General features: G+C 37.5%; 1 long non-coding RNA gene across 1 annotated transcript; it reads left to right on the top strand.

Moving 5' to 3' along the window:
• Positions 1-212: 212 nt before the first annotated feature.
• On the top strand, positions 213-11137 carry LOC114177623. The gene is made up of 2 exons (XR_003603159.1): positions 213-1069; positions 10951-11137. It is a non-coding gene; the product is annotated as an uncharacterized LOC114177623 (long non-coding RNA).
• Positions 11138-13670: the final 2533 nt, after the last annotated feature.

Below are 13670 nucleotides of genomic sequence, written 5' to 3'. Positions count from 1 at the left end.
TAGAAAATTATAAAGGTAGAATTTAATAAAAAGGATAAAAATGGAAAAAACAAAATGTGAGGGTGCATGAATAATGTGAGGTGCATGAAATAAATGAGGTGTGTTTGTTAAAAGGTGGAGGTGCAACGAGTAAAAGTAAAAAGTGAAGTGAATCTAGAAGGAGGGGTGTGAATTGTGAAAAGTGAGGTGCAATCAGTAACAACAAACAAGTCGAAAACAAATATAGGGTGCGAGGCTGGCAAACATCAGGGGTGCGTAAAGAAATACACAAATAGTCCATCACAAATAATGGAGGTGCAAAGATAAAAAATGGGGGTGCACAAGTAAATAACATGGTCAGACCCAATTTCTACTCAAACTAAACCTAATTAAAATTAAAGCTCTCCTTTACCCATGGCAGCCGTCTCTTCTCGTTTCTCTCTTCTCGTTTTCCAGCAGCCACCATGACTCCAACGGTTGAGACATGCGCTCACCTTTTAGCCACCACCAACGACACTAGCCTCCACCGGAGGCCTCACTGGCGACGCTGTCGCCACTCGCCGCTCCTCGCGCAACGCTCCTACGCCGTGAACATCGTCTCCTCGTTTCTCCAGCACATTCGAGATAGCAACTCGCCACCACCGCACCAGCCATCGCAACTGGGTCACGCGAACACCACAGAAACCGCCACCTGGCCGTCGCGACCCAAACCACCACCATGAATGTCACTGCTGCTGCAACTAGAGTGCGTCGACACAGCATCTACCATCACCACCATTAATGTCGCCGCTACCGCGACCTATGCGCGTCACTAGTAGTGCCAACTTTCCCCTTCCCAACGTGAGGGTTTCTTCCCGGCCTAGGCTTCGCGCGCTCTAATGCTAGCATGTTACGATTGTTTATGCATTATACCACCTTATCGTAGCCATTTGTGTCTAGACACGCCGACAACAATGTCGTCAATGATTATCTCTTCTCCCTCTCTCTGTTTCAGATTTGTATTTGGGTGGAAATGATTGGGGAAGATGAAACGTGAATGTTTGGGGTTGTTTGGGTATCTAATCTTTGATTTTATGCAGGTGAGATGAAGGTGAAAACTTGAAGATGAAATTCACTCTATCAACCACGACGTTGCTCCCTTCTCGTTGTAAAATCCCTCTCACCGTGTTCTTTCTGAATGTGTAATCCTCTGATCCCGTGGGTGGAGAACTAAGGAAGTTTCTTTTTCGTTTATTTTGTTGGTGTGGTTTTCCTGAATCTTAGTTTTTTCTTTTATTATGTCGATCACTCTTTTGTTACGTTCTCTCTGCACCTTCCAATCTCGAGATGTGGGATAAGGTTGAGAGCAGATGTTGCTTCCTGCTCCTTCAGCTATCCTGGCGACTATCGCCAGCTAGCTATTACCGGTCATTCCCAATGCAAAAAACATGATACCATAGCAGGCATGTGTTTGATAATAAAGAAACCTTACATTACCTCTAGCTTTCTTGCTCTTTTTTTTTTCTTTTTGTTGTTTTATATACATATTTTTTGAAAAAGGAAAAAATAATAAAAAAGGTAAACAAAATATGAATAAAATCAAAATTAAAAAATTAAGTTTGAAAACAAAAATAAAAATAAAATAAGAATAAGAATAAAACAAAATAAAAATAAAAAAGGTAAACAAAATATGATTAAAATCAAAATTAAAAAATTAAGTTTAAAAACAAAAACAAAAATAAAATAAGAATAAGAATAAAACAAAATAAAAATAAAATAAAAGTAAAATAAGATGAAATGACAAATCAAAATAAAAGTAAAATAAGATAAGAAATAAAAAGAAATAAAAAAAGGTATTACCCAGACAAAATTGGGTGTTGACAACTTCCCCTCTTTACTTAGATTTTATTAGATAATATGAAAATGTGACATTTCCAAATTATCGCAGTAAAAGATAAGTAAAGATAGAAACACCAATTTTGTCCGAATTTTAAGGAGGAAGAGGATGAATAGAAACCGACTCAAACTGGTGCGCTGACCAATTCCGTGAAGAGGGTCATGATATGGAAAGTAAAAAAGACTTAACCATTCCATAGGAGAGGGTCTTAATGTGACAAAAATCAATGACCATTCCATTGGAGAGGGCCTTGATGTGACAAAGAAATCAATGACCATTCCATTGGAGAGGGCCTTGATGTAAACATAAGAAAATCAATGACCATTTCATCGGAGAGGGCCTTGATGTAAACATAAGAAAATCAATGACCATTCTATCGGAGAGGGCCTTGATGTAAACATAAGAAAATCAATGACCATTCCATCGGAGAGGGCCTTGATGTAAACATAAGAAAATCAATGACCATTCTATCGGAGAGGGCCTTGATGTAAACATAAGAAAATCAATGACCATTCCATCGGAGAGGATCTTGATGTAAACATAATCAATGACCATTCCATCGAATAGGGCCTTGATGTAAACATAAGAAAAATCAATGACCATTCCATTGGAGAGGGTCTTGATGTAAAGAAATAAATCAATGACCATTCCATCGGAGAGGGTCTTGATGTAAAGAAAGAAATCAATGACCATTCCATCGGAGAGGGTCTTGATGTAAAGAAAGAAATCAATGACCATTCCATCGAAGAGGGCCTTGATGTAAAGAAAGAAATCAATGACCATTCCATCGGAGAGGGCCTTGATGAAAGGAGGATTTGGACTTGACCAATCCCAAGGAGAGGGTCAATGTCCGAAAGGAGAACACAAGAGTTAACCATTCCTAAGGAGAGGGTCGCGATGAAAGGAGGATTTGGACTTGACCAATCCCAAGGAGATGGTCGTTGTTCGAAAGGAGAACATAAGAGTTGACCATTCCTAAGGAGAGGGTCGCGAGATAGGCTTAACGGGCCAAGTGAGAAGGGTGTTGTGGGCCAGATTAAGCTAGGATTGGAGGCCAATATGAAACTGGACTTGGTGGGCCAGTACGGATTTGGGCTTGGTGGACCAGTACAGAACTGGGTTTGTTGGGCCAATACAAAATTGGGCTTGGTGGGCCAGTACGAAATTGGGCTTATTGGTCCAGTACGAAACTGGACTTGGTGGGCCAGTACGGAACTAGGCTTGGTGGGCTAGACAAAATTAGGCTTGATGGGCCAGTACGGGACTGGGCTTGGTGGGCCAGACAAAACTAGGCTTAGTGGCCAGTATGAAACTAGGCTTGGTGGGCCAGTACGAAACTGGGTTGGTGGGCCTGACAAAATTGGGCTTGATGGGCTAGTACGAAACTCGGCTTGGTGGGCCAGTACGAAACTCGGCTTAGAGGATATATAAGTCTTTGAAGATGATCCTCAATTTGAGAAATCTCAAGATGATTTTTGTAGATTGATTCCTTCAGAAGAAACAATGGTTGAAGATGTATGATGCATGAAAATGTTCGCTTGTTCATGATGTCAAGGTTTTTGCTTTTCGAATCTGGTGTCAATACATGAATAGTGATATATCATGCAAATGGTTATTCATGATAAAAAGCATGTTTTCTTATTTCAAGCACAAGGGATCAAAACATTATTGTAGAGATCAAAATCCTGAAATGTATGAATGCATGATGAAAAACTTATTATGCTCTGCCTTTTGAAAACTTTTGCTAGAGTCAATTGTTCTCTTTTCAATCATCAAATTCATTGTTGTGGAGATATGTAGGATGAAAATCAACCTATTTTGAAATGGAGTAATGATTGCAAGAGATAGTTGACAAGGCGTTCAAACATTGGTAGCCATGTTTTCAAAGAGAAGAAACAAGTTGTTGAAACTTTGAGAAAATGTTGAAACCCTAACTTAATAAGGAGAAAAACAAGATGTAGAACCTTGGCAAAGCTTAGGAACCCTAACTTAGACAAGAGAGACAAGATGTCGAAACCTTAGTGCAGGGATCAAGGTGTTGTAACCCCGATATGCAGGAGAAACAAGGTGTCAAAACCTTGGTGTAGGGATCAGAGTGTCATAACCCCGATATGCATCAAAAACAAGGTGTCAAAACCTTAGTGCAGGGATCATGATGTTGTAACCCCGATATGCATCGGAAACAAGGTGTCAAAACCTTAGTCCAGATCAAGGTGTCGTAACCTCGATATGCATGAGAAACAAGGTGTCATAACCTTGGTACAGGGATCAAGGTGTCGTAACCCCGATATACAGGAAAAAACAAGGTGTCAAAACCTTGGTGCAAGGATCAGGGTGTCGTAACCCCGATATGCAAGTGAAACAAGGTGTCAAAACCTTGATGCAAGGATGAGGGTGTCGAAACCCAGATATGCATGAAAAGTTGAATGCCTGATGAAAATAATGTTGGTTGTGTTTTGTCCTTTGATTATCCTATGCAAGTATGAGCCAACTGTTTCATTTGCAATCATCAAACTCATATTTATTTTCAATGTTTCATGAAAGTGAGGAATGTGATGAAGGATTATGTTGTTCCTTTTTAAGATTATTGAATATGGTGTGAGTTGATTAAGAAAACTAAGTGAAATCCCCACTGGACATTAAGATAGCAAGCTATCTAGATGTGAAGGTTCCTTTCACAAAGCTCAAGAGAAGAAGATGATGGATTGATTCAAAACAAAAAGAAAATGGAAAGCACATAAACCATAGAAAAGCAAGAACAATTAAAGGAAGAAGAAAACATAAAATGGAAAGAAAAGGAATGGTAAAAATGTGAGAAGTACGCCACTACAAGGCTAGGCTAGAAGCCATGGCAACCTTGAAGATGAGTGGATGTGTGCCGCCACTTGCTATGCAAGATAAGGATTAGAAGTATTCACTCCCAAGGGAGGAAACTCTCACAAATGGTTGAGACACAAGAGTGTTTTTACTTCAAAATGTTCAATCCTTTTACATGTCTAGGAGCACCCCTTATATAGAAGAGTTTAGGGGCCTCTAAGCCAATAAAAGATACCTAAGGATGTCTCTACAAAAACCTAACCCTAGCTTCTAGAAACTAGGTCAAATAAGGTTACAAAAATGAGAGACAAAAGAGCTAACTATGTGTGTGCAAGGCTAATTTCGTTCTAGCACAAAAGGAGACAAAGAATGTGTCTCATATGTCTCCAAAAAGTGGCCAAAGTGTGATAAAAACAAAGGAGACCAAAGGTACATAGGTACACTTGCTTCATGCCTTTTACTTTATGCTTTATGCCTTTGCTTTACTCTCTCCTCCACATCATTTATGCTCCCCAATCACCATGCGCCACCTAGCATTACTTTCTTACTCCTAATTAACCTACAAAGCAAATAAGTATAGATTAGCATGTTGGCTTAAGTCAAGTCAACTATAGTCAACAAGTCAAACCTAGTCAAAGGTCAACAAGTCAACTAAAGTTTATTCAACTAAGTCAACTTAGGGAATCAAAAATAACAAACACAAATGAAATGGATGAAGGATTAGTGAACTTCCTTTCTAAACATGCTTAGTCTTCTTAAGCATGTCACTCCATCCTTGGTTGGGGTCAATCCTTCGTTAGAATGTCACATTTATCGAGGTCTAACATCTGAAATGAGTATATCTTTGACTTTCTCTTTTATGATATTAGTGCACGCATGTTTGAATTCACAAGTGAGTGAAAGCTAGAAATGTTTGGGAAGAGTTTGAAGGAGACTGAGATAGTCGTGCGGGCACGTTGTCTTCACACACCCTTCAAAGGAGAAGCAATATGTGAATATCAAGTTGAAAAACACAAGAATCCCAAAAATTGCCCTAGTTATGGTGTATGAGAAAAAGGGTACAAGGATATTGATCAATGAATGTTAAGGTGAGATATTCACGCGAAACCCACGAAACTGCCCCAATTTTGGTATACACAAAAGATTTTGATCAAACAATGGGTTTTATTTCAAAAGATGGGGATTTATAAGCATTGGGGGTGAGAAATTCATGTGAGACTCACAAAACTGCCCCAGTTTTGGTGTTTGGAGAAGAATTTGAATGAACGAGGGATGTTGTTTCAAAAGGGGTAGTGGAAATGGAAAGGATTTGGTGAAAAGGATTGCCCCAGTTGGTTTATTTTTCTTTCACTTGCCTTCGGTCAGATAATAGGGTGTTCCCTTCTTCATGAGACATTATTTTTCTTTCATTTTTTCTTCACTTTTGAAATCAATTCTTTGGTCTGATCAATTTATTGAAAAACTTTCTATTTTATTTCTTTTGAAGCATTATCTAAACAACATGTATGAAATTTTCGATGGCTTAGAAGGGGTTGGATGAGATGACGAGGACCGACTAGGGAGCTGACCCAGTTTGATTTAGTCTTAGGGCACCAAGTATGTTTGAGCTTGCCCCAACTATTGATGACATGAAGAAAATGATATGGACTTCAAAAGTTGACCCAATGTGAGATTATGGATTGGCCTCAAGGTACAAAATGTGTTTGACTTGCTCCATTTATGATGAAAAAGGTTAGACAGATTAAGGAGAGTTCAAAGATTTCTCTGATTTGAGGACCTGGATTGACGCACAAATTGTGTCTGATCTGCCCCAATTATGGTAAGGCATGAAGTGGTTGAAAAAGATGGGGACATCAAAAGTTGCCCTTAGCGCGACCATGGCTGGTCATATGAATGGTGATATGAAGCAATTGTCTAGTTTGGATTTTAGAGAAAAAGGTTGGACAAGGTTTGGGATGAGAGCAGAGGATATGGTATGAAATGAAGATGAAATCCATGAAGAGGGTGAGAATGAAACAACGAAGGAGGATGCCCCTTATCTAATTGATTAACCAGGCTTATTTTAAGGAGCTTCAGGCACATGTGAATGAAAAACTGTCTGAATCACTGAAAGTAAATCTCAAAACATACTTTTCAATCTTTATTTTTCCCTTTTTTTTGGATTTTGGACAAACCTTTTAGCATTTCAATATGATTTCCATGAATTAAACTTTTTTGAAAGGTACCGACAATCAGTCTTGGATCTGTGTGGGCTTTATTATGCTTGTATCGTGGTCAAGGCTAAGGGTATGAAAGCAAATGTAGATACTAAAAACTCAAAAAGATGTGATGGTATTTTGGAAGAATGATCTTTGAATAATGCTACATCATAAATTCATTTGCCTCTTATGTGTTCACCATTTCTCCTTTTTTCTAAACATCGATTCTCCTTTTTTTTTTCTTCTTGATGTAACCAAATCATCATCATCATCATTTTTTTTGTCTTTTTCAAACTTTTTGATTCTCATGGATTTTTTTTATTGGTGAACCGTCTGTCAAACAAAAGTGCAAACCATCAATGTGAGGTGACCTTTGTTCAAGGTAATTTGAAAGAAAAATATTTGCTCCTTTAAGGCTCAAAGGGGTAATAATAAAGGATGGCATTTTTTCTTTCTAATGATAAAGAAACATGGCCACACATCATTTCCAAAACATGATTATTTTCTCTTTCAAGAAGTTTCAACTCAGGAAGAAAATTGGTTCATGTTACAGGTTGTCCCTTACTTTTATTCTTGTCTTTTTTTTTTGCCTAAACCACCCTTTCAGGTCTTCATTCTAGCAGACATTTTTTATTTTTTATTTTCATGCTAAGAGATTTGCTCGCAGTCTATCCAGGCCAGTGTGCCCATTTTATGTTGATCCTCCATGAAATTCAAAATGTAGGTTTTATGGTGGAAATGTAATGAAAAAAGGATAGTTTGAAAATCTCATGTTATGCAGATTAGACAAATGCTTCAAAAGATATGATATCAAACATTATATATTCATTCAACCTACTGATTTGACCAAAACATGTTTTGTCCCTTTTTTTTTTCCAAAACTGCCTTTTTTGGTTTTCAGTCTAACGAACTTTATTTTCTTCTTTTCACATTTTTCTTTTTTTTAATGAATTTTTTTTTTCTCGATGAGTTCAAGGACCAACCAACAAGTGTAGACAAGGATAAACATAGAAAATCTACCAACTCTAAGGATTTATGTTTATCAACTTAGGTAATGTCAATGTTGATAGGGCAAATCCTTCATTGTAAGGAAGCCGAAGGATGGACTGTTTCAAACCATGCACACACGAACGTCTCAAAAGAAAAAGTCAAGTCGTTATTCTTGATTAAACATTTGACCCCAGAAAAGTGTGACACCCCATTATTCTTTTTTTTTTAAGAAGTGAATTTGATGATTTGCGAGAAAAACAAGTGACTCAAAATGTGACAACCTTTTTTTATTTCCTTCTTCTCTTTTGCAGAGTCTGTTTATTCATATGAGGTGAGATGCATGATATGGATTAAAAAAACTATGTACATGCCACAATGACTAAAAACAACAATTGCAACGCAAGTTTGTGCCCAAGAGGCACTTACTCACTTGTATGTCGATGCAATTAAAGAGTACCATGCATGATATGCAACTAATTAAAAAAACCTACATGAGATGTAATGCATGTGCCTCAAGAGGCATTTATTCCCATGATATGATGATGAAATGTGATACAATTATTTGGAAACATCATGCATGATATGTAGAGTGACATAATGAAATTCATGTTTATGCCTCAAGAGGCGCTTATTTTCATGAGATGTGATGTATGATATAAAAATGCTATGCGTGATTGTGCCTCAATAGGCACTTATTCACATGTACATTATGCACACCACAAGATGATGATTAAAGCAAGCAATCTCCCTTTGTGCTTAATAGAGGTTTGGCGCTTAAGGTCTAGGGTGAAGTACATGCGTTCACCGGATGGTTCCCTAAACTTAAGGATCAAGGTCACTAGAGCTATGGCCCACTTCATGATATTTCACACAATAGTTGGTATACAACAAGGAGTGAGAGTACCAAGGAAACAAGCAAACTCTAGTTGGAGTTCTCACCATGACCACTTGGGAAGTTCATCCACTGTGGCACTGCTACACAATCCCCTCTAATTCTAAGTTACACAGACCCGGGTATAGGGCCTCACTCATGATATGCACAATGTGTGTGTGCAGGGAGGATGATGCATACCCAAAACCCACCTACAGAATAGCTAGAAACTTCCCAAGCAAATAGAGCAATTCAAAAATATCTATCAACATAAGCAAAAATAATTCACTCACAATTTACCCAAAAAGAAAATATATACAAACACATATGAAGAGAAGAATATACAAATAAAAGAAGGAGGAAAGAAAACATTAGGAAAAATCACATCAAGTTTGCATATCTAATTAAATGGCTTGACTCTCTAGAATCCCCAGTGGAGTCGCCAGCTGTCGCAACCAGAATCACGACGGAAAGGCGAACCGAAAAGAAAAACGGGTTTAAAAAGAGATTTGGAGTCGCCACCATAGTTATTTTTGGAAAACTATGGAAAACCATAAAAATAAAACAAGTCTGCGAAAAACCAGATTTCAGATCCGGGAGTCGGTTACGTGTAGGGAAGGTGTTAGCACCCTATAGCGCCCGCCCGAGGGCGGTACCTTTAATTAAAAAGGCACAGTCAATGTGGTTTTCAAAATGTTATTTTTTCCCCAAAAATAATAAGACAAAAATGCTAAAAGAAACAAAATGTTTTTTTAAATTTTTTGGGCCCGACAAGGATTGACCTTGGTCCTACGTATTCTCATTAAAGATGAGAAATCAGGGTTACGTAGTTCTTTAAAAAGATATTTAAAAAAACTATTTGGAAAATGATTTGATTTTTTGGAGGTGAATCTGACAAGGACTGACCTTGCTCCTACGTATCTCACAATGGAGAATCAAGGATCACGTAGTTCTTAAAAGATGCGGTTGTTTGAAAATGTTGATATTTTTATATTTTTGGAATTTTATATTTTTTTGGTATTTTTGAATTACTTGAAAATATGTATCACACGATGCGAGCGGTCGGACAGACACTAAAAGGGAAAGAAAATTATTTTTGGTATTTTTTAGAAAATAAGTGTCACACGGTGCGGGCGACCGAACAAACACTAAAAGAGAAAGAAAACTATTTTTGTCTTTTTTTAGAAAATTATAAAGGTAGAATTTAATAAAAAGGATAAAAATGGAAAAAACAAAATGTGAGGGTGCATGAATAATGTGAGGTGCATGAAGTAAATGAGGTGTGTTTGTTAAAAGGTGGGGGTGCAGCGAGTAAAAGTAAAAAGTGAAGTGAATCTAGAAGGAGGGGTGTGAATTGTGAAAAGTGAGGTGCAATCAGTAACAACAAAAAAGTCGAAAACAAATATGGGGTGCGAGGCTGGCAAAGATCAAGGGTGCGTAAAGAAATACACAAACAGTCCAACACAAATAATGGAAGTGCAAAGATTAAAAACGGGGGTGCACAAGTAAATAACATGGTCAGACCCAATTTCTACTCAAACTAAACCTAATTAAAATTAAAGCTCTCCTTTACCCATATGGCAGCCGTCTCTTCTCGTTTCTCTCTTCTCGTTTTTCAGCAGCCACAATGACTCCGACGGTTGAGACATGTGCTCACCTTTTAGCCACCACCAACGACACTAGCCTCCGTTGGAGGCCTCACCGATGACGCCATCGCTGTTCGCCGCTCCTCACGCGAAACGCTCCTACGCCGTGAACAACGTCTCCCCGTTTCTCCAGCACATTCGAGACAGCGCGACTCGCCACCACCGCACCGGCCACCGCAACCGGGTCACGCGAACTCCACGGAAACTGCCACCTGGCCGTCGCGACCCAAACCACTACCATGAATGTCGCTGCTGCTGCAATTAGAGTGCGTCGACATAGCGCCTGCCATCACCACCATTAATGCCACCGCTACCACGACCTGTGTGCGTCACTGGTAGTGCCAACTTCACCCTTCCCGTCGTGAGGGTTTCTTCCCGGCCTAGGCTTTACGCGCTCTGATGCTAGCATGTTACGATTGTTTCCGCATTGTACCACCTTGTCGTAGCCATTTGTGTCTAGACGCGCCGACAGCAATGTCGTCGGTTATTATCTCTTCTCCCTTTCTCTATTTCATATTTGTATTTGGGTGGAAATGATCGGGGAAGATGAAACGTGAATGTTTGAAAGTGAAGGTGAAAACTTGAAGATGAAATTCACTCTATCAACCACGGCTTTGCTCCCTTCTCGTTGTAAAATCCCCCTCAATGTGTTCTTTCTGAATGTGTAATCCTCTGATCTCGTGGGTGGAGAATTAAAGAAGTTTCTTTTCGTTTATTTTGTTGGTGTGGTTTTCCTGAATCTTAGTTTTTTCCTTTATTATGTCGATCCCTCTTTTGTTACGTTCTCTTTGTCTCTGCACCTTCCAATCTTGAGATGTGGGATAAGGCTGAGAGCAGATGTTGCTTCATGCTCCTTCAGCTATCTTGGCGACTATCGCCAGCTAGCTATTACCGGTCATTCCCAATGCATAGCAGGCATGATAGCATAGCAGGCATGAGTTTGATAACAGAGAGACCTTACGTTACATCTAGCTTTCTTGCTCTCTTTTTTTCTTTTTGTTGTTTTATATACATATTTTTTGAAAAAGGAAAAAAAATAAAATAAAAAAGGTAAACAAAATAGGATTAAAATCAAAATTAAAAAATTAAGTTTAAAAACAAAAATAAAAATAAAATAAGAATAAGAATAAAACAAAATAAAAATAAAAAAGGTAAACAAAATATGATTAAAATCAAAATTAAAAAATTAAGTTTAAAAACAAAAATAAAAATAAAATAAGAATAAGAATAAAACAAAATAAAAATAAAATAAAAGTAAAATAAGATGAAATGACAAATCAAAGTAAAATAAGATAAGAAAAAAAAAGAAATAAAAAAAGGTATTATCCAGACAAAATTGGGTGTTGACACAATTTATGATTACATTTAAATATTAATTTAAGAATAAATTTATATTTATGTAGAATTAATGTAATATTATCATTTTATATTTTTATATAATATTACATTCCATTGAATTTACATTAGAAACTATTTTTTTTTCATTTAATGTCCTTCGAATCCGAACTTTTCTTATAGTTGAATTTTTTAAACATCAAACAGTAGATAATATTAGGTAATATATTCTTTCTGTGTGTTTTTAGAATAATTTCAAAATTAATTCATTGAAAATCAAATCGTTTTTAAGTTGCGAAAAAATAATCATAATATATATAATAATATTAATAAATTTTGGATTCAAATTTGAAATCGTAACGGACAGTAAAAGAAAAAAGAATGTTATAACCAAAATTAAATTTAACATTTAAAGTGAAAAATATATACAAAAAGTTAATTTTTGTATTAAATACTTTAATATTTCTGATAAAAATATATAAATTCAAATATTCAAAAAATTTGATGACCCATAATGATATAATAATATATTATAAAATATAATAATATGTAATAATGTAAATATAAAATATAGTAATATTAATATAATTAAAATATATGTAAAAAATAAAAATTATAATTTTTTAAACTTTTAAAGATAATTAAAATATAAGGTAAAAAATAAGAATTATAAATTTTTTAAACTTTTAAAGATATGGAAATAATTAACTATTTCAATTTCAATATTATTGTAAGATTAAGATTCATATATTGTGAAAATTGGAATTCAAAATATATACAGTAACATTTTCTCTAAAAGCAATTATCAAACTAAAACTTTAGAATGAAAGTGGTATTATTTGTAAGGCCCAGATTTCCTGCTCTAAAGCTTTAAGGGCTGCCCTTGAGCTATTGGGCCTTAGGGCTGGCCCAAAAGATAAAGTCACCCGAGTCTGATCCAATTCCACACTTTTCAGATTTCTTCTACCTTAGTGCTTAGAGTCGCAGCCGCACTCTCTCCGTTAGGGTTTCATTGTGTTAACAGTCCGCCTCCCGTTTGGCTGTTCTTAGCTCACGTAAGTGCTCTTAGACTCGTAGTTTCCTTCCTTGGCCTGTTTTTCGTAAGTTGTTGTTAGGGTTCCGAAATGACCCATTCTCACACTGTTTTCCAGCTTCGAGTGCGTTCCTAGAAGCTGTTCATCCTCCACAATTTGGGTGTCGAGGTTTTCAACTAGCTTGTCCAGGTACGGGAAGCTAGAACCTTACTGTTAATGTGTTTGTACACTATTTTGCGGTACATTTTTATGATTCCTGAACTTGTATGTTGTTGAGATTGCTTGCGATGGTTGGTGTTGTTGTTGGTATGTGCAAAATACGATTGTTACAGGCATGGCAGTGGCAGTGACTGTTAAACTCGCCCAGGCGAGCACGTCTCGCCCAAGAGAGGTGAGCAGAGGCTCGCCCAGACCTTCTCGCGCAAATGGTCGCCTAGGCGACTCGCTCAATTTCGAGCAAGCGAGCGTCTCGCCTAGGCGAGGCAAGTCTCGCCTAAGCGAGAACGTGCAGAGGCCCCTGTTCCAGATTCGCGAACTCTCGCCTAGGCGGAGAGGACTCACCTGAGCGAGAGACTCTCGCATGGGCGAGGCTCCTCAGCCTGAGCGACGATTTGAGCGAGAATGCGTTCAGTTTGGGGTTTTCATGTCTTTTGGTGGTTGAACTGTGTTCTATTGTACTATTACGTGATGGTATAGGGGTAAAACGAGTATGCATGTTGGGAGGAGATTATATGTGGGGGAATTATGAGCTTGGCATGATCTCTACATGAATTGTATATGATAAGTTGGTTACATATGTATGTGCGTGTGGTCACAAACTTGGCATGAGCAATAATGAATCTTGGTGGTTGGTAAACCTTTGGTATGGTTGGTATGAGGAGAAACACTTTACTCATGATCGGGAATAACGAGTTGGTAATGATT

The sequence above is a fragment of the Vigna unguiculata genome, chromosome 3 (assembly GCF_004118075.2).
Source record: "Vigna unguiculata cultivar IT97K-499-35 chromosome 3, ASM411807v1, whole genome shotgun sequence".
Lineage (NCBI taxonomy): Eukaryota > Viridiplantae > Streptophyta > Magnoliopsida > Fabales > Fabaceae > Vigna > Vigna unguiculata.
This window is presented reverse-complemented; position numbering and strand designations above follow the sequence as displayed.